The following is a 23,482-nucleotide window of genomic DNA, read 5'->3' as shown; positions in this document are numbered from 1 at the left end:
GGAAATACAATGACTGAGTTTGCACTTAAAAGAGGGTTCAAACTGAAGTATTCTGCCAACTACTATCCGCAAGGTAATGGGTTGGCTGAATCAACAAACAAGAACCTAATCAGGATTATTAAAAGAACAGTCGACCAAAACCAGAAGAATTGGCACAAAGCATTGGTAAATGCTTTATGGGTAGATAGAATTACGAAGAAAGCTTCAATCGACACTTCTCCCTTTAATTTAGTTTATGGGAAAGAAGTGGTTCTTCCAACTCACTTAGTCATTCCCTCTTTGTCTTTAGTACAACACATCGATGAAGTATCTACTTCCTCCTTACAATTGTGACAAATGGAAATAATCAAACTAGAAGAACGACGAGAACAAGCTAAAAAAGCCCATGCTCACCACCAAGCACTAATAAAATCCTCTTTTGACTCAAGCATAATGACTAGAAAAAGCTTTCAGATGGGAGATTTAGTTTTAAAATGGGATAAGGCTCATGAAGAAAAGGGCAAACATACGAAATTTCAGAAGTTGTGGCTTGGTCCTTTTCAGATTGTAGAAGTCATAGGCCCATCGACGTTTGTATTGCAGGATTTGGTAGGTAGAAGAGATTCTTTGTCTGTGAATGGACAGATTCTTAAAATGTATTTTCCATAGAAGATCATTCTTCTATTTTTGTAGGATAGTTTTAGTTTTGATTTGTTTTTTCTCTTTCTTATAAATAAAACCAGTTGTAAATGATCATTAAAAAGGATTCATGAAAGAGCACACCAATTCTCTATCAGATTTTGATTTCGCTTGTACAAATAGCAAAACTTTTCGAAAAATCTGATTTTTATTATTGACAAATAGAGTTAACTTTAGCCTAAATATGATGTTAGTTTCAACCTCAAAAAAACTTTGATGAAAGCAACCTTTGGTAAAAAATTGTTTTATGTCAGCACAATGAAAGGTATCATCAATAATAAAATAAATATTCTCTGTAAAGCTGTTGTTTTCAAACTCTATTATTGTCGTCCAGAGCTTTCTTAAGGAAAAACAATGACTTCCTCCCTGCTAAAGGAAACCGCAGCATTCAGAGAAACAATCCGAGAAAACACTATATCTCAAAGAATAAGAGGTCTCATCACGAGCCGGCTTATCATGATCACAGATATTATAACTTGCTGACTTTGCCAATACTGTCTATCAAAACAGGGCAACGACTCAAGATTTTTGCAATCAAAAGACAAGGGGTCTCATCACGAGCTAACTTGTTCAGCAAAAGTGTAAATCAAGTGAATGACTGTGTCATAATTTGGCCACCAAACCAAGACATTGTTCTTTAGAGAATAAAAAAGGAAAAAGTGTCAAAAAGGATTTTTCTCTGAAATGTTGTAAATAACCTCAAGCAGGATAAAGGATCATTGCTGGAAAGCAGGTAACCCTGTTGAGGCTATGGACGCTTGCGGGCAGCAGAGGCTCTACCTACGACAAATCAGCATATTTTAAAAAGCCAGTACGCAGAGAAGACCTTATTTTATCTTTAAAAAGACCGAGCAATGTCTGATATGAATGCAAGAATTAAGCCTGAGGAAGTAGACAATTGGAATAAAAAGGTTGTGACAAAGTATCATTGACAGGATAAGGAGTAATGTACTCTATCTGTCCATAACAAAATTTAGGCATATGAAAATTTTTCTGTTTCGGAAGTGAAAATTCAATAGAAAAGCAGAGATAACTGGTTCTTCACAGTGAATCGCCATTGTTGTGGTCACCAACAACCACCCTCTTTGTTTGATATTAGCAATAACACCAAGCAAAGGGGGACCCTTAACAAAAAATCCAAAAAATATTTGTATCAAAATTTTTGTATTTATACTCCCTAAAGCTAGATCGCATTGTGAAGAGAGAGTGAAGCGTTTCCTATGCGCATAAATAAGCTGTGAAGAAGTGACGCGAAATTCATCGCATCGCATATATTGAAAGAATCCTTAAATGAAAAATTTAAAGGAATCGCCGACGGCCGATATGCGACGTCGCATATCGCAACATCGCATAAGCAGCACACAGTGGTTAAATGAAAAACGTGATCTAGCGGTCTGCGATCTTGCGATTTGCGATCTGCGATCCTGCGATTTGCGATCTGCGAAGAATGAGACTATCAATCCCTACGATGACACTTCATGACATAACAATCCTCGATACTGCGATGCGAATCGCAGGAACCACTCATCGCAGGATTCCCTCGACATGGTCTGTAAACCCAAAATTGAGTGCGCACCTTAAGGGAAATTAATGATTGTACGCCAAAATATCCAAGAATGATTGTGTTGCGTTTTTCGAAGAGTCAAGTCACTATGAGTGTCATGATTATGCATTCATTAGAACTTAATGCTTTCATGTCAATCTTTTCGTAATTCTTCTTTTCCTTTGCGTAAACTGTAAGGCAGCAACTAATATAAATCAATATGTAGGAAACATCTAAGGAAAAGGGGAAAGCGCCAATACTAGGAGAACAGAGAGGAGATGCCTTCGCAAATGGTTGCCGCATGCAGCAGGACCGCGGATTCCAGAGTATCATTCAACAGATACTAATTGAAATAGACTATCCAAGACTCAGAGTCAAAGGCGCACAAAAGCAGCATGTTTGCAAAAGATCCTGAAGCTTAGACTGGGTAAAGCAAAAAGAAAAACGCTAAAGAGGGAAGACACTCTAGAAAAGCCTGGAACAAAGAACGGAAGCAAGTTTCAATACAGAAGATTTTTCAGGCAACGAAATCCCTAACTCATTGAGTCATTCGCACAGCCGGAAATCGAAATAGCAACAGCACAATCAGTTTGAAAGAAATATGGGTTACACTAAGTATACACACATCGAATACACCCAGCCAGAGAAAGATTTTCAAAAATATCTCCTAGTTTGTCAGAAAGAGGTGCCAGCTCTTGTTATTTCTACTTTGATCGCTCGAACGAAAGGAAAAGACAACCAGCCGACTGTTTCCAGGTGAACGTTGCATTGCTTACAGCACTAAGGATCAGATACAGAAACGGTTAGAAATTAGATTCAATTTTTAGAAATAAATATGTTTTAGTAAAAGGGCGGTCATTTGAAGCCGTTTCCTAAATTTGTGTAATTAAGATTAATTAGTTAGTAGTATTTAACCCTTCTCATGGCATTTGGAGAAGGGTCCAGAAATTTTTCAAAAAACTTGTCCTCAGAACATGCACTTTTGCACCCTCGGAGGGGGTTTTTGATGAATGGATGGATCGAGATTTATTTATGTTTGCATTTTAATGTCTGCTACTGATGTTGCACTTCTGTACTCTTAGTAGATATTAGAACAAGTAGAGATAAATCGTTATTGCTTGAAGTTTGTGAGTGAAATCAGTCATAAATGGTACTTTTATCTCTTGATTAATTTCTGCTTATATTCTTAGAGTGATATGCAACTGAGTTGTTTGTATGTTAATGTATGAATGTGTGGGTTACCATTTGGCACTTTTGTATGGTGGAGTCATTTATTTGTGCTTGACATATGAATAGCTTATTATGCGATATGCTGTTCACAACTGTTTTGTCTAACTTTTTATGCAAAATGGTTTATCTTAATTGATTTCTATTCTTATGATAGCTGAATAATCTTTATTACCAGTTATTGTTCGAAATCTTTTTAGATCGCATAATAGAGGAAATCTAACCCGGGTTAGCGTAGATTAGATGTGTTGTTTTTATTAGATTACAATAGCATAGAGTCAGTTTAGAAGTTAGAATTAAATTAGCTTAAAAATATACTTCTATATCAGCATCATCAAACTCTACACACACACACACCCCTTAGATTGGGAAACTGGTCCCATTATCCCCAGTCGGACCCACTATACCAAACGGACAAGGAGCTGCCAACCAAGTTCCGGACCGGGTGGGTATCCCCCTTGTTGTCGACCCGATTTCCGGGCCCTCAACACCTACATGCTCAAAGGTTTCAAAGCAACCACTAGAGAAATAATCAACTACCATTGTATGGAAAATATTCTAAAAAGGGTCATTGGTTTGAAAATGGGGGATATGTGAAATGTGAGGGAAGACATATTAGTTTCTATTTTTATAACTGAATAGGAGAAAGACTAAACTATTTTTTGTAATTCCTCATGGCTGACATGATACGAGTGTGTTTCATGGGACCATTGGGTCCATCAAAGAGGTTAACCAAATTTTAGCCAAACATAATCAATGTACCAAAATAAATTTGTTAAGAGGGGCCATAAGTAATGGTATGAGTTGGTCCACAAAAAGAAAAAAGAAAAAATAGTTATTGTAAAGTGACACCACAACAATCAATGTTGCACAAGGATTTTGTTGATCTAGGTCTCCTATAACATTATTGGTAGACCCTAGACATATTTTTTCAATTTGAGGGGAGTATTACTGCATTGATGGAATTCCAAAGCTCTGAATACTATGAAATGTGTAGGAACTTTGTTACATGTCTTGAAAAAGCGGTTGGTTTATAGGAAGAGGCTAGGATTTGTAGGGTCTTAAGGATAGAGGAGTGTCAAGTTCTATATCTCTTAATATACCTATGATTTCCATCAATAGTACTCAACTGAATATTTCATGGCACCAACTAATGGCGATAGGTTATACCCTTAGTTATACTATCCAATTCCCTAGTATGTGAGAGTTATCTCCCAAGTGTTATTCTCCAAGTACTCTTGGAAATAAGATGACTAATAGGTTTGTCATTTTGGCTCCAAATGTACCGAGGAGTATTTTTATATACCGGGAGGAACATGGAAGATAATTCCATATGTAGGTGTTATTTGATGCAGTGTTACTCAAAGGGGTGCCAACATATCTTACAAAGGTGTTCAAAAAGGTGATGCCTCTATTATTTTATACATGTATTCTTAACCAACTATAGGCTTTCCCATTGAATGATAGATTTTTTTTTATTCAAGTATGTTGAAACACATCCCTAACCTAAATAATGTTTTTCTAAAATTGGAACATGTGTTGGCATGAGAAAGTGCTCTGAGACCACTTGCATTTGTGGTGTTTCTTGTTAGTTGAAATAGAATATTTAGAGAAAAAGGGAATAATATAAATGTACAACTAAATTAAATAAGATTGATGGAATACAACTGTCAAGAGAAAATAATATAACTAAAATTGGAAAATAACACTTTAAGCAATCTTTTATTGATATTCCAAACTAAATGCAATGTTCACTTGCCTTTTCTAGGGGGGAATCTCCAACATGAGAATAGCTCCAAATTCTACAATATTGATTTCATAACCAATAACATAGCTTCTACTACTATATATATATATATATATATATATATATATATATATATATATATATATATATATATATATATAGTTTCTAATTGACGAAAATTGTAACCACCTAATGGACTTCCATTAATGAGGCCTCAACCACTAACTATTGGACCTTGTTTAACAAGGTCACTTACATTTATTGATTTCACACTATACTTCTATGTAGAGCCTTATTTAATAAACATGGTTTTCAATACATTAACAATCTATTCCACTAATTATGGAAGTTAAGGTGGTTGTGGAACCCTAACAACAATGCAATGTTGTCACACTCAAACTTGACAAAGGATAAGCTAGCTTAAGACTAAAAAAAACTCAATGACTTGACACGACTCAGTGACTCGGGAAAGACTCAAAAAATACAAATTAACCTCACAATACAATAAATTCAGTGCCCAAAATTATGGTGAGTCTTGATGAGTATGGTGATTTTATGGTGAGTATAGCAAGTAGTGAGTTTTTTAATGAGTGTGGGGGCTAGAGAAGATCCCACAAGACTTGAAGAGCCTTAGATGATTCAAACTACATGGGTATAATGCATATAGTTGCGACAATTCTTCTCTTGCATTTTCATGTTATGTGAGTGTTCTATCATTGTTGTCTTTTGTGCGCATATCATATCTCTAGGTTTAGAAGCTTCTAGTTGTCTAAAGCTCTAGATTTTTGCATTGGTCAATTAGTTTATGTACTATTTTTTATTGGTGTTTAAAAAGCTTGGCTCTATGAATATATGTTGGGTCCCTATAATACTAGTGATTACCCCATTACTATTGTAGTTATACCCGTTATTTATATTGTTGTGCCCCTATTACCCCCATATTGTTATTTTTGTGCCCCATAGAATCCCTCTATTGTTATTTTTGTGGCTTTATATTATTATTGTTAGGTCGGTTGGATTATATTGTGACTCCTTAGACTCCTATATATAGAAAGGAGGTTTCGTCATTTGAATCATCCAAGAATTGTTCATTTATGTAATGTAAAGGAGGTTGACCCCTCGAAGAGGCTGAATTCTAAGGTTTTGATCTATCTTTTCTATCTTTCTTTGAGCTGGTTTCATAACATTTGGTATCAGAGCTTTGGATTCTAGGGTTTCGCTGCTCCAAACAGGTCATCGTGGCATTTTCACTATAACTTCTTTTATGTGAAGTTTTAGAAGTCGCAAAAGAAACCCATTTGAGAAGAAATCACGCTAAACCTTGGGTCCGAATTTCAGAGCTTTGCGCACGATATTTTCGGAGATATGATCTAAGGAAGTTGGTCTTTTTGCAGACTCCTGAATTACATTCAAAACATGTGACCTAGGGAAAATCGTCATAACTTTCTCTCTGAGGATCGGATTGAAATTTCGTAAGAAGGTACAGAAAGAGGACGGACTATAGTTTCTTGTATGCATTTTTCAGATCCATATGTCAAAACAATGACTCGTGGCACATCGTACAAATTTTCTCTACTGAACTAGTCTATAAGCAAGTCACTGTCGGAGATTTCACATAACTCTTCCTTGGAGAAACCAATTTGGGTCAGACTTGTGGCATTTGAAAGAGGACTCAAAAGGCTACTACAGGTCAAAATTTCAGAACTGAATTATCCGAAATTACAGAGATACATCAGATTCAATATCAGGCTTCTACAAAGTGAAAAAAGGTGTGTAGTTTTTTTTTTTTTAATTTTTGCATAAGCTTGGTCTGAAGGAATTCAAAGGGCATAGTAAAGCATTATTATCAGTAACTGATGCCTCGAGGAAAGAAAATGCAAACACCTAGTAAGGAACCTGAAAGCTCTAGCATGACTCATGAAGAAGAGGAAGAAATGCTACATGATATATCAAAATTACAAGAATAAGTGTAACAAATGTCAGGCTCACAAAAGCTAACAGAAGCTAAGATAAATGGCGTGGAATCTAAGATAAAGGGCATGGAAGCTAAGATGGATGATTCGAACACGGATTTGAAGAGAGACATGGCAGATTTGAAGACAGATTTGAAGACAGACATGGACGAATTGAAGATAAATATGAATAAGTTGCTACAAGAAATGGGCACTAAGGATGAAAGGGTACTAAAGGAAACTCATGATGAGAATAAAAGAAATGTTAATCATGATTCCATAGATGCTAATGTTGGATCAAAGACTCACCATATTCCAAAAATCGATATGAGGAAGTTTAATGGCAAGGATCCTGCCACATGGATATTACAGATGGAGTAATTCTTCAATCTCAATAATGTGCAAAACACACAAAATGTACGTATGGCAACTGTATATTTGGAACCAAATCAGTTTGTATGGTATCAATGGATTTTCTCTCTTAAACAATTTATCACTTGGGCAATTTTTACGGAAGAATTGATAGCACATTATGAGGATACAAAAAGCAACACTTTTTTTAGCCAATTGATAAGTCTCAAACAAAAGGGTTCAGTAATGGAGCACATTGAGGAGTTCCAAAAATTGAACATAAGGGTAAAAGATATTCCAGAGGAGCATAGGGTTGATGTGTTCATAGGGTCTTTAAAGGATAATATCCAACATGATGTTCGCCTTTGGGAACCTGATTCATTAGAGAAGGCATTCAGGTTAGCAAGAAAAATGGAAAGCAAAATTATGGCAACCAGGAAGCATACCACTCACAACTATAAAGATGGAAGTGTTGTTGCCCCTAGTCTTCCACAACCTATAAGGTTGACACCACAACAATTGGAAGAAAAAAGAGCAAAAGGGCTTTGTTACAGTTGTGATAGCAAATACCCTAAAGGTCGTAAGTGTGCCGAGAAGAAATTATTCTACATAGATTGTGAAGAGGAAGAAGAAAAGGAGCAAGAAAGGTCAAAAGAAGAGGATATACTCCAGGAACAAAGCCTAGATGAAGAACAATTAAATCTGACCATATCTTGTAATGCATTGGTGGGAATTACCACTCCTCAAACCATAAATATAGAAGGACAAATCAAGAAGAAAAAGGTAATAGTGTTGATTGATTCAGGAAGCACCCACAATTTTATTCATTGTAGGGTAGCAAAAGAATTGAATTGCTTCCTATATCCAGCACCAGAGTGTCAAGTGATGATTGCAAATGGAGGAACAATAAATTGCTCTGGAAGGTGCCATAATATCAAGCTATCCATGGGAGAATATGTATTGACTAGCCCAATGCTTTCCATTCCAATGGGAGGTCCTGATGTTGTACTAGGAGTCCAATGGCTACAATCCTTGGGTACAATAGCTTTTAATTTTCAAGAAATTTTCATCAAATTTTCTACGGAAGGAAAGGAAGTTGAATTAAGGGGTATTGCAGGGAAACCAGGAAAGATAATAAGCTCTAATGGTATGACAAAGCTTCTAAAAAAGGAGCAAAGAGGTGTAATTGCACAATTATGTTCGCTAGATGTTTCCACATCGGAATCATCTATTTCTCCAGATCTCCAAAAAGTCCTGGACAATCATTCTAGGGTATTTGAGACTCCCAAAGGTCTCCCACCTGTGCGTGATCATGATCATGCTATTCATCTGATTCCAGGAAGTGTTCCTCCAAACATCATGCCGTACAGATATCCCTATGTCCAAAAAAGTGAAATTGAACGTATGGTTACAAAAATGCTAGAGGCTGGTATAATTCAACCGAGTCAAAGTTCTTTCTCTGCTCCAGTAGTATTGGTGCACAAGAAAGATGGATCATGGCACATGTGTCCGGATTATAGGGAGCTCAACAAGCTCACTATTAAAGATAAGTTCCCCATTCTTGTCATTGATGAATTACTGGATGAATTGCATGGAAAAATTTACTTCACCAAGTTGGATCTTCATTTGGGATATCATCAAATCAGAATGAAGATTGAAGACATTCCGAAAACAACATTTAGAACTCATGAGGGTCATTATGAATTTTTGGTCATGCCTTTTGGCCTTACCAATGCACCTTCAACATTTCAAGGTTTGATGAATTCAATTTTCAAACCATTCCTTAGAAAATTTGTGTTAGTATTTTTTGATGATATACTAATCTACAGCAAGTCTTGGAAGGATCATGTTGAACATGTTGACAGGGTGCTACAACTATTGGAGGAGAAACAATTATATGCAAAAAGATCCAAATGTTTCTTTGGAGTCCAGGAGGTGGAATATTTGGGTCATATTGTATCTCATGAAGGAGTTAAGGTAGACCCTAGCAAAATTAAAGCAATTAAGGAATGGAAAATCCCCACATCCATAAAGCATCTGCGAGGATTCCTTGTGTTGACAGGCTATTATCGCAAGTTTGTTAAGAATTATGGGAGAATAACAGCACCTCTAACAAAATTGTTGAAGAAAGGTGCATTTTCATGGACTTCGGAAGCAACAAAGGCCTTTGAACATCTTAAAGAGGCAATGTGCCAAGCACCGGTCTTAGCTACACCAGACTTCACAAAAACCTTTATTGTGGAATGTGATGCTTCAGGAAATGGAATTGGTGTTGTTCTAATGCAAGATGAAAGACCCATTGCTTTTGAAAGTCGTCCAATCAAGGGAAAGTTTTTAAGCAAAGCTATTTATGAGAAGGAAATGTTGGCAATACTCCATGCACTTAAGAAATGGCGACCCTACCTAATGGGAAGACACTTCAAGGTAAAAACGGATCATGATAGCCTTAAATACTTTTTAGAACAAAGATTATCCTCTGAAGAGAAACAAAAGTGGGTCACAAAGATGTTGGGTTATGACTTTGAAATCATCTACAAAAAAGGGAAGAAAAATGTGGTGGCAAATGCACTCTCAAGAAAGGATGAGGATGTGGAAGCATTGTTGTGCACCATTTCTATTATCCAACCAGATTGGATAAATGAAGCAAGGGAGGAATGGAAGAATGACGAAGAAGTTTGGGCACTTATTCGAAAGCTACAACAAGATTCCAGTACGTCGGATACATTTAGCTGGAAAAATGATTCGTTATGGTACATAGATCGCTTATACCTCTGTAAGAATTCCCAGCTAAAACAAAAGATTCTTATGGAATTGCACACTTTTCCCTTAGGAGGGCACTCAGGATTTTTAAAAACTTACCACAGGGTTAAGAATGAATTTTTTTGGGATGGCCTTAAATTAGATATTCAAAAGTTTGTGGCGAAATGTTTGGTTTGCCAACAAAATAAAGTTGAAACAATTAAGACACCAGGTCTACTACAACCTTTATCCATTCCAAGCCAACGTTGGGCGGAGGTTTCAATGGATTTTATCATAGGTTTACCCAAGTCTGAGGGAAAAAGTGTCATCATGGTGGTAGTTGATAGAATTACCAAGTATGCACACTTTTTTGCATTATCACATCCATTTAAAGCCAGTACAGTTTCTACTGCATTTATGGAAACAGTTCAAAAGCTACATGGAAACCCAAAGATTATTATAAGTGACAGAGATCGCATTTTCACTGGAAATTTTTGGACATAATTATTTTCTTGTCTTGGTACTCAGTTAGCTCATAGCTCGTCTTATCATCCTCAATCTGATGGGAAAACTGAGATAGTAAACAAATGTTTGGAAGGATATCTTCGTTGCTTTGTATCTGATAAACAGACACAATGGGTCAAATTGTTGCCTCTGGCTGAATGGTGGTATAACACTTCCTTCCATACAGCAACAAAAATGACCCCATTTATGGCACTTTATGGGTATCAACCACCATCCATCACATCATATTTAAGATAAAATTCTAAGTTTTAGGCAGTGGAACATCACATCGAACATCAAAAACAAGTCCTCCAACTCTTAAAGGATAACCTCGTGTTGGCACAAAATAGAATGAAAAAACAGGCAGATCATCATCGCAGTGAAAGAAATTTTGATGTAGGTGATTGGGTATTCCTACGGCTACAACCATATAAGCAAATGTCCCTAAAGCAAGCTAAGAAGGATAATAAATTATCACCAAAGTATTATGGTCCGTACAAGGTGTTGCAAAAAATTGGTACTATGGCATACAAATTGGAGCTTCCTGCAGCTTCTCGATTGCACCCAGTTTTCCATGTTTCATGTTTAAAGAAGGTTAGAGGTGAAAAGCTCCCAGTTCAAACAATATTGCCAGAACTTGACGAGGAAGGAAAAATTATATTGGAACCGGAAGCAGTCACAGAAACAAGAACTCGACAGCTACGAATCAATCAATTTCAGAGTATCTCATCAAATGGAAGAACTTATCCGTTGAAGATTCCACATGGGAGGATGATAATTTTATGCAGAAGTATCCAGAACTACTCAAGCGTTGAGGACAACACTTTTTTGAAGGAGAGGGGCATGTTGGGTCCCTATAATACTAGTGACTACCCCATTACTATTGTAGTTATACCCCTTATTTATATTGTTGTGCCCCTATTACCCCCATATTGTTATTTCTGTGCCCCATAGAATCCCTCTATTTTTATTTTTGTGGCTTTATATTATTGTTGTTAGGTCGGCTGGATTATATTATGACTCCTTAGACTCCTATATATAGAAAGGAGGTTTTGTCATTTGAATCATCCAAGAATTGTTCATTTATGTAATGTAAAGGAGGTTGCCCCCTCGAAGAGGCTGAATTCTAAAGCGTTGATCTATCTTTTCTATCTTTTCTTGAGCTGGTTTCATAACAATATACAATATTATGGTATGTGTTTCTCTATTCTGATTTTTGAGTTACAATAAAATGAACTAGTTGTTCTAAAAGTCGAGCCATGTTAATTTTGGAAGGAAAACCTCGATTGAAACCATGGCACACAAATTTCAAATTTCAGTCCTTTCATATAAAAATTTGAAACTATGTCATTTTGAGTTTGACTCCTAAATTTGTTAACATAGTTTTGGTATGAATCAACCTTGAAGAATATTAGAAATTATCTAATAAATTACTTGACAATGCAACCTCCCATAGTTTGTCGCATGTCTTGTACTATGCTATGTGGAAATGGATCTTCACATCGGGATTCCTCTGAAATTCAATGGTTTTATGTAGAAACAATTTTTATATTCTGAAACGAATACCCTTCCATGTTGGTCTTTCCATGAATATGGCATATATCCCTACTATTTCCCTCTCCATAACCTAACTACTAAAGGAAATAAGGGATTTGAGATGCAAGGGGAAATGAAAAAGGAGAATGGGTTACGCAATCAAACCTAAGAAAGTGAAGGATCGAGGAAAACCCCCATGAAATAATGAAAAGAACTTGGAAGACAACTATGATTGGAATAGCAATAAATGTAAAGAAATAAAGTTACAAAACAAGAGCGAAGAAACCATCATCAACTATGAGTTCAAGAAGGAAGAAATTCAGCTAAGGAATCGCAAGGGAAGAGGTAGAACACAATAAATATTTAGTTAGGAAAAAGAGGTAGGAAAAGGAAAAGAATTCTAAGAAGAGATGAAAAAATAGTTGAAATTGTGCACAAGCAAAATGTAAAGTTAGTTTTAAAACTTCCATACAAGTAGTAAGGGATTTCATTGCAAACATTTTATATCTAGTAAAATTATTATTTTTTTGTTAAAGAGACATAAATCCTAGATCTCAGTGATTTATGACAAAATTGATGAGAACTAGAGTTCAATCTAATATACCTTTTTAGTCTAAATGAGGGAAATAAATCTAAGAGAACAAATCATGTTTGATGAATCAATTAATCATTAATTAATAGAAAATAGGTTTGTTATACCTCAGAAGTGACAATTTTCAAGTCAACTACTATTTCTGTTACTTTTGACTACCATTTCTTTCATTTGGTTATCTTCCAATAAATTAATTTTAGTGTACTAAGAACAACTAGTCATGTGAGTCCTTCGAAATCAAAACTTCTAATGGGTACCAATTTCCTCTTTTCAATATTTGTTTGTCCTTAGTTTGTACCTAATCTAACATTTCTCTGGTAGGAGAAACCTTCCCGTGTATTGGTTCTTATAGTTACAAAACTTGGCTCCATGAAAACTTGGGTGAGACCAGAGAGTAAGTAATCCACTCAAATACAGGAAAACCTCAGGAAAACTAGGCTAATTTTTTCTAACAATAATGGAAATTTTGTACTTGCTAAGAAGAAAATTTGACTTTCCATGAAGTTAGTTTGGCTTGTTTCTCTGCTAGCTTGAGTTTGACTAAGAAACTATAACAAATTTTGGAACAATTATATTGATAATGTTATCAAATTATAAATACATATTTTTAATGTAGTGGAGACTAAATGAGGAAGATGGAGATGCAAGTAAATATGATAGTAGCGATAGTAGTTATACCACACCAGAGAGTTTTGGATTATCCCTAAGAATGAATGACAGTGAAGAGGACTTCTCGGATCCAACTGTGCCAAAACTTGCCACCAAAGATCGACTTCAAACCTCAAGGTTGATATTATGAAAAAAGTACCATTTTCAACTACAACAAAAATCTCTTTTCCTAGTAGTAACCTTTCGACTGCCTCAAGATCAAGATCCTTGCTGGTCATATACCTGTCAAGTCTATCCAAGGACACCATTGCTTTTGAGATAGATATTAAATCTTGAGGAAAGTTCCTAATGGGTTCATGAAGAATTTTGAAAATAGATGTTGGATTGAAAACCTTCCTTCTTGTAAGTTTTTCTCCTACAAAAATTCATGTAGTGAATGTCACTACTAAAACAAGTGAAGCCATGTTTCTTGTAGTGAATGTCACTACTGAAACAAGTGAAGGCATGTTTCTTGTAGTGAATTTCACTAATGAAATAAGTGAAGGTGTTTCCATGTAGTGAATGTCACTACTGAAATAAGTGAAGGCATGCTCCATATAGTAATTATGTTCATTGAAATATAATACATAGCTTTGCAGATACATTCACATTCAAAGTTCCTAAAAGACTCTAAACGTATTTGGAACTGGTCTTCCAATTCTTTAAGTTTGATAACCCTCATATAATTCAAAAAATCATTAATTGTATGAAAATCACACATTTTCATTAGCTGGAACTAATATCTCTTGTTTATCTTGGATCCCCAAGCTACAATGCCCATTATCAGTGCCATGCAAATAAAACCAAACAACATAGAAATTCCAAAAACCCCAAACAAGATTGATAAAGCAACCCCAACTTGTAGAGACATCATCCAGATGTAATGAAGTTGCACCATCGTATCTGAAAGTTGTTGAGCATCCACAACCATGAAATTTACAATCTATCCAACACCATGAGATTTCCTAGCAAAGCTTGACAATCTTAAACCCTTTCTGTATATGTTGTGATCAGAGTAGACCTTATCAACATGCCTAGCTTCTGACGTTGAAAGTAATATTGATGAGAACAAATAACCTCAATGCGTTTTACTGAAAATAGTATCAATACAAGCACAAAGCCTTCATAACGAAAGATTTGATCTCTAGATGTAAAATCAACAAATTTTTATATCAAAATTGGGGTAATATACATCACACACGGTTTTTCAATGGTCAGGGATGCAATACATGTGAGCTTTGGCCAAAAGCATCGAAGCAATATAAGGCTTACAGGGTGTTGGTGTTCCACTATGTCATTAGACTAGTTTGATTTAAAAATTTCAAACATATTTTCAGTGCTATCACTAGGTGCCAATGCAGGAACATCTGTCAATTGCAAAGAATTTTTGTAACCTTTGTTCAATACAAGATTAAGCCATCACCATGTAGCCCTTAACAAAATACCTGCTATAGCATAAGGGGTTATTAATTATTTCTTAGTTATAGGATTCAGAGTGCTACCATCTAGAAGAGGTTTGCGTAATTATTTTTTTGTTTCTTCAACAATGGTGATTCCTATAATCCCTTTAAGGGTTAATGCTAGAAAAAATACATGGGTAGGGAACATTATCAATGAAAAAAGGTCATCATGAGGGAGAATACTATATGGATTAGAAGTTTTGGATGTGAACTTGATTATTGTAGAGATCAATAATATTGTATTCAAAATGAAATTGATAAGCCACCAGAGATATAGATAATTTGGATTTGTTGTAGTATTGGATTTCTTCTCATGTCCAATCTACTTCCCCAAATACAATCCATGAAAGTGCTTGGACAAATGTGTATATTACCTCATGGATAACCCATTTAGTTCTAAGGCCTAGTCTTCCAAATCTCCAAATGCAAAGACCAACATGAAATAAACTTACAATTCATGTGACAACTAAATTTTCTTTGAATTTGAGACTAACTTTGAGGCTCTGGATATGGCTATGGCCCTGGAGATTGGTGTTTTGAGGGAGTGATTTTTCCTCTAATGACATATTTCATGAAGATAGTAATTTCCTCACTAAGAATTCCAGATAAAGCAATAAGAAACTGATGTTGATGAGGATGAAAATTTTGCATTGGGAACATGGATATGAATATCTACTATCTTTATTCTAGGGCACTCTATGTGCCCTAGGCGATAATACTCATGATATCCAGTTTTTTGTGTCAATTTCCTACTCATCCATTGGCTTTTGGGCTTCTAATTTCATTCACACCTTGCTTAAAGCATGTCTAGATTTTCCAGATCGATATGATTTGTTCCGAAAAGTCTCACTCTCCCCTCCCCTTTTATTTCAAATTCATAGGACTTCCCACAACTATTAGCACCACCCTTACTGGCTTCTTTTCCTCCTGAGGTTTCAAACCCTTGTCTATCATGACCAAATGGATTCTACAACCTAATCTAGAACCCAAGTCAAGGATCCACACGTTCCTCATTAATTCTACAATGGAATCTAAGAGATTATGCACGGAGAAAGAGCATCAAAACCCTCTCCCGACTTGGGAAGGAAGAAGAGTAGTGGGGATGGATGAAGAGTAGCATCGAATCTAAGTTATTATGCATAGAGAAAGAGCATCGAACCCTCTCCCGACTTGGGAAGGAAGAAGAATAGCGGGAAATTAAATTTTAATGGGTCAATTTTAGATTTCAGAGTAGCCCAAGATTAGATTTTAACAATTTGTCAATTGAGTAGCAGGAAATTAAATTTTAATGGGTCTATTTTAGATTTTAGAGTATCCCAAGATCAAATTTTAGAAATTTGTCAATTGTTTATGTTTTCGCTATTGAGTTTGAGTTTAAGGCCTAGAGAGTGATAATTTTGGCTTGAGGGTATAAATAAAAATGATAAAATACCTTATTTTGAAAAATTTCTTTAGGATCCATCACATGAGAGTATAAAAGACCTCCCTAAGCAAGTATGATCATATAAAGAAAGAAAGAGGACATGAGGTTTACACATAAGGGGAATATCGACTGGCCCTTAAGGAGGTGGAAAATATACCTAATTCTATGAATAATTTTATTCATAAACACAAATAACCCTATGTATCCCATTATTTTTGGGGAACAATGTTATTAATAAACTTTAAGTGGTTGTAGGTAGCTCAAAAGTAACCTATTAGAAGCTAGTGATAGATTAGTTTACATTAGTCATTTTTAGTTGTATTACTTATTAGCTAGTCATATATTTTAACCCAGGTCTAAATTAGTCATTTATGTTAATTATTTTTAGTTGGGTCACTTAATATTGCTCATTTTTGGTAGTATTTCACTTGGAAAAGTTGCGGTGACTAACATTTTTAGTCACCTAGTCACTAGTTTCTCCTTTTCTACTAGTGATTTTTACAAAACATGCAGGGTTGAGTAATGGGACATAGATTCCAGAGGTCAAGGAGATTACTTGCTGGGATATTTTTAAATTCTTCCCAGCAAAAGAAAAAATTGAGCTAGTACATAACAATTCATAGCTGGGAAAAAAGAGAAAATTTGTATTTTCTTATCAGTTGTGCTTTTTACAGCAGTGGACAAGAAAACAAGGAAAAATAATTTTGAGAAGAAGAAAAAGGGTGATATTCTAGCCAGTATGGTGTGTTGGTCACCCACTGAAACAAACAAAACAACATTTAACAGCCTTGGGATATGTAAGAAGGTGACATTCTCCTCATTGGCAGACAAGAATCTATTGGTAGGAGTCATTTTCTGAAAGGAGGCTGTTGGTCACTTAATTGCTTATTGAATTAAACAACAAAGTGCGACATTAATTGTCAACCCGGGGAAGTCTTGTTATTTCAAAGGCAACTGCATACTGTATGTACTTTAATTTTAAAAGTAACAGAAGTTATAGTATAAGCAAATCACGCCTTAAGTTAACAAACTGAAGCTCCACTCTGCATTACAGCAATTACACTCTGTTGCAGATGGCTATCAGAAAAGCGCTTAATTCAAATAAAGAAATGAAGAAAATCAATCTGCAAAAGAAAACACTGGCTATGTTGTAACAGAGAATTAGGACCCTATTTCCCAGAGCGGGAATCTCCAGTACCTGCGTCTGATTAATTAAGCCTCGCCAATTCACTCTGTAACTAATCACCGGTGAAACACTCATATAACAATAATTAGGAACAGAGTTTCAGCAAAGGTATTATAAATAATGTTCAGTAAGCAGTATTGTTAACCAGGCAAAAAGGCACACTTAACGCACTGCAGAAATGTAATGGGTGAATCTTGTGATGAAGGTGGACCCTGTCCTCCTCACAAGATTCCCCAGGAAACAAGAACTAGAAAAAGATGCTCAGAACAAAACTTTATTCATCCATCAATATGTCATATTACATAAAAGGGTTCCAGTCCTGTTCCTTTAGCTAAGCCTTTCTCTACAGTCTGTTCTCCCCCCTCTAATGTAGATGTCTCCTCTTTATAGAGGAGACATCTATTATAAAAGATTTACATTGTTCTAACCCATTATACAAAAATAGGGAAGTCAATTCCCTGTCAATGAAATGTTGTTACAGTAATGTTGTCTTTAGATATAAGCGTTACATTTCGTGTAACAGCTTCTTTGGTGATCAGTCCCGATTCCTTTGCTGTTGTTGTATTTAGAATGCGGATCTCAACTGTTTCAGCATCGTGATCCGCACGCTATTCTTGTTGTTTCAGCAACTACAAAAATAGTCTTCCAGTTGTTTCAACATCACAAACTGCACATCATCCTTTAACTGTTTAGCACTTAATAATTCAAAGATTAACTATGAATATGTCATGATTTATATGTTAAATAATTAAACGTATAGTGATGAGAAGAATCATTTCATACCTTAGATATAATTGGGTCAAAATCTTAACAAAGGCTTTTAAATATAAGTTTGAAAGGGATAGTATCATAGCAAAATATATGGTCAAAAAGGGACAATATGAGGCCCTAACATCCCCCCCAACTGAAGCGGTTGTATGTCCCCATGCAACATCTACTCTGAATCTGAATCGGAATACTGGGATGTACAGTGCAAATTACTTATACAGTAAGTATAAAAGGTGCTATCAGTCGGATTTCTGAAACCCTGGACACTCTGTAATCTCTGCCATGCTGCAAGCTCCTCCTTTTTGGACACCTTAAAGTCAGCCTTATATTTCTGTAGTGGCAACCAAATAAGGGGAAAGTGAAAATGATAACCTAACCATTTGTTACCACATTGTTGAACACATTTAACATAATTAGGCACACGTGAAATTGCTGCATGAAGATTGTGAAGGTTGAAAGGATGATATTCCCTTCTCTCCTTAAGGCAGTGTTCCCAGAAAAATTTGTTTGCCCACATGGCAAGAGATCCTTTCCTCTTGATATACTACTGACATTCTTCTAACACTGCTACCTGTAATTCCCTGATATGCTCATTCATTCTTGGTTCTTTTATAATCCTATGATGTGCAGCAATGAAAATAGCAGCGTTTTGTGGTTCAGCTCGAATCCATAGAAGGCGATTTTCTTCATTATGTTTTGCTGAAAGAAAAGCGTTTTTCCATGTGAGCTGATTAGCCATAAAAGAAACCAAAGCTCTAATCTGAATATCACCAGCTACACGGATCAAATTAAACTTCCTATCTTTCGGCATGGCCTCATTATGAATATAAAGTTCACATAAGAGATTCTGTTCGCTGACTGAGACTGCTGCAAAAGGTTTCAATAAACTATTGTTGTGTGGTGACTTCATGTGGTCGTCCCTCTCTGACTACTTTTATCTGAAGGAATGCTAGGCGTTCTGCTAGGAACACGGAATAATTAAAAGATGGTTTCCTGGTGTCCAAAAGTCTTTGAACTAATTCAAAGATAAGGGACAGTCTGGTTTTTAACTTTTTATTTTCCTTCTGCTGCGCGTGGAACTATTCCAAGACTTCCCAATTCCTATATGAATGGTTTTTCCATGATGATTTTTGTGCCTGAAATGCCCATTCTTGCGATAAGGCATACTCTTTCTTCCATATAGCACTAAGTTCTTGAATGCTTAAAGTTTGAGTAAAGACAGTCTCTGCACGAAGAGGCTCAGTCTGGGTAAATACCGTCTTTACAGACTTTGGTGCAGGATTCTTAACTTTGACAATTGAGGTAGGCCGGTGTACTTGCGGTTTTTCTTCTTTTTCAGAAATCTTTGAAGGCCCTGCTGGTTCTTGTGTAATAGTAGGGCGTTCCTTTTTAACTACAACAGGAGTGACCGCAGGAGTATGTCCAGACAATGGAACTTCAACTATCTTATAACCAACTCGAGAATACAGATCTCTACATTCCCTGCACATGTATTCCTCATACCGATCCTTATCCTCACTTCTCTTGGCTGAATATGCTACTTGGGCCAAAGTATACAGATTAAGTTCTTTCTCATAAGCTTCCCTTGCTATTATTAACTCCTGCTTATAGGCCTCAATCTCGGCTTTCAGACACTCATTCTCCTGTTGAAGGGAAGCTATCGTGACTGGGCCTTCTGTAACAATTGTAGTCTCCGTGGTTAGTTCAGGTGGAAGGGAGGAAGGTTGTTCGGTAGCAGCTTCATCATTAATTTCTCCAACAGGTGGTTCTTGTGTGACAACTGCTGGGCCATCGGCTGGTATCTCTTTCTGAACATGCAAATTTTTCATATTGAGCAATTGAGTGACTAGCTCTTCTATAGCAGCAGTATCCTGGGTATCAATCCTTTGCTCATTGGCAGGTGGTTCTTGTGTAACACCTGATGGACTAGTAGCTGGTTCTTGTGTATCAGCTATTGAGTCAGTAATAGCTAAGTCTTGTTCAGTTTCCTGTTCCTGGTCATCAGCAAGTGGTTCTTTTGTGACACTTGCTGAGACAGTGGCTGCTATGTCTTGATGTGTTTTCAGATGATGGTCGTCAGCAAGTGGTTCTTGTGTGACACCTGCTAGTCTAGTAGCTGGTTCTTGTGTAACAACTATATGCAGTACATCGTCCTGGGTATCTACTTTTGATAAGTTAGCAGTTGGTTCTTATGGAGCAGCAGCATCTTCTAAGATGAATGATGTCACAAAATCCTAGGCGTTTTGCATTTCGGTACCCAAGGGTGAGGAAGGTAGGGATTCAGGCGGGGTATGGGGTTTTAGAATGATGGGTGGGGTATCTAGGATAGGGGTCTCTATTGCTGCTGCGGGAGACGTCCTCCTTCGTCTTCGAGGTAAGGAGGCAGAAAAAAACAGAGGTTTTTCTTTTATGAATTGCCTTTTCTGGGGTAGGAGGAACACTCGAAATACTAGCTTGTTTCACTGAGGCCCTTGTTCGTCTTTTTACGGAAGAGGTAGTCATTTCTTGCGATTTTCTTTTCCTTCTCAGCATAGCCAGAGGAATGTCATCATTTGAATCACCACTGGGAATATGGACAGTGGGAATGGATGATTCAGGTGAATTATGGGACGGGATTGATACACTAGCAGGGTCAATTGGTCTGGCTGTTGTGGATGGCTGAGGAATTTCATCATGTACTTGAGAAGTCTCAGCTGCCACCTGAGAAGTTTCAGCGATTTCTTGCGGAATTTCAGCAGCTTCCTGGGGTGGGTTATTAAGGGGGAGAGGGTTCTGTAGGGCAAAGCCTCTGAGGATTAAGAGTTGAACCAGGCAATGGTGAGTAATGGAGAGGAGTGGGTACCTTGCATCCTTGGAATAATGCGACATATTCTTTAGACACCCAAGCAAATAGTACGGCATATTCAATAAACGACCATGTATTAAATGATTCAATAATACAAATTAATGCTGGTACACTACCTGGTAATGTCCTTCGCAGGTAAAATAATGATTGACAAACTCCGCAACCTTTGCCCATGGAGGTGGTAATGAATGTAGTGCAACACCTCTGCCTTTAGGTTCGACCTACTCCCCAGGTAGAAGAAAATCTTGCTGAGCATTCAGAATTAAGAGTTTTTGGCTGAACCAGCGGATACCATTGGCCAGAAATCCTGAAACCTGTGCTATGTCCTCCTCTGTTACGGGAATTCGCATGCCCTGAACAATAGAATGGTCTTCTTTTAAATTAAGTGCGAATTCCAGGACTTGCTAAGAGTCAAATTCCTAGAGTCTTCAGAAGTAATCCACCCAACCCACTTGCAGAAAAATTTGATATATTTCTGGGTAAAGCTCCAATAAAGCCGTTGAACCAGGTTCATTTCGGACAGCGTTCCCTCCCATATTTGCTGGTTCGATAAAATGCACAATATAGAGTCGAGTTACCGCAGCAGAGACAGAGTAAGATATTGCAAAATGGGGCGCGACCGAATAAAACCGGGACGGGATGATGAGACTCAATCGTGTTAAAAGAACGACGGTGATTGACATATCAGGTAATTATTGCGAAACATTGATATTCGCCCCCAACTACGGCTAAAACGTGTACGACGATTTCGGCAATCATATCGTGATCTTCTCATTAACTATTGTTTAATATTTACAAATAAACATGCATACATCACGTTTTACCTTTGATTGTTGTGATGAAAGTCATTTTTGTCGTTTAGTGGATCACCAATGGTTATTAGAACAAGTTATAAGATATGAGGGTATTTACATAAAAGGCTTTTTTTATACATAGGAGGTGACGGCGAAGGAACTTTAATTATCAGGATAAATGGCTGATTCTTTGAGAATGGATAATATTATACATTAAGAAATTGATGCCTCAATTACGGGAAAGATGGGAAAAATTGACGCTTCTTCTGAAAAATGAGAAAAAGTCGGTATTTCCACAATGGAGAAGAATGAGGAAAAATTGATGTTTTAGCGACGGGAAAAATGAGGGAAGATTGGTGTTTCAGCAACGGGAAAAAGATGGGGGAAGATTGGTGTTTCAGCAATGGCCGATACTGGTGTTTCAGCAATGGCTGAAACTGGTGTTTCAGCAACAGGAAAAAAAGTGTTGTCGTTAAAGAGGAAATGTTGCTGATGGATAATGAATTGGGATGAAATGGCCATGCTTCTGAGACTGAAACCTGATCCTACTTGTAATGCCATTACTCCTTCAACCAACCTCCGGATTAAGACCTACAAAATAAATTGTAATATGGCAACCCTTGATAGGGATTATTAGTTAAGTAATCTAATCTAATACTAATACAAAAATAATGCAGAAATTAGGTGCAATGAGGGGCAAGAGACTCCCCCAAGAAAATGTAGTGTGACTCTACCATGCAAGTGGCTTTAAAATCCTCCTTAGAAATTGGTTTCTGGTATGGACGAAGCCGATACCCATTTACTAGTAATGGAGTTCTAGAACTGTCAATTGTTAGGAGCCTTACTATTCCATTGGGAAAAAAAGTGTCGATTTCATAAGGTCCCAGCCACCTTGTTCGTAACTTTCCTTGAAAATTTTCAAACCTAGAATCATATAGTAAAGCCCAATTACCTTTTAGGAACTACTTATGTTTAATAGCTTTGTCATGCCACCTGGTTCTTTGCTGCTGAATCATAGTTGTTTGATGGATGGCATCCAACCTTTTTTCATCCAATTCCTACAGTTGCTACAACCTAGCTATCTGTGCATTAGTTAAATCAAGGTTAACAGCTAAAGTAGTTCTTAAAGTTTTAATTTCAAATTCTACAGGGAAAACAACATTTGTATCGTAAACCAATTCATAGGGTGAAAAACCTGTAGTGTTTCTCCAAGTATTTCTATAAGCCCATAATGCCTCAGGCAGTCTTTGAGACCAATATTTCCTATTCTCTTTCACAGTTTTTGTTAAAATAGCTTCTATGACTTTATTTGTGCTTTCCACTTGACCATTATCTTGGGGGTGGTAAGGTGTAGTCATTTTATGGTTGATATGATATTTTTGAAGCATATCTTTGGAACTATGTGAATTGAAAGGAGGTCCTCCATCTATGACTAATTCTCTAGGCACCCCAAATCTAATGAAGATTTCTTCAAATAAAAAGGTTAAAA

This window comes from Pinus tabuliformis, chromosome 8 (genome assembly GCF_031772625.1).
Source record: "Pinus tabuliformis cultivar Carrire ecotype Pingquan chromosome 8, CPIR1, whole genome shotgun sequence".
In the NCBI taxonomy this organism is placed as follows: domain Eukaryota; kingdom Viridiplantae; phylum Streptophyta; class Pinopsida; order Pinales; family Pinaceae; genus Pinus; species Pinus tabuliformis.
The sequence above is the reverse complement of the archived record's forward strand: the minus strand, read 5'-3'. Positions refer to the sequence as shown.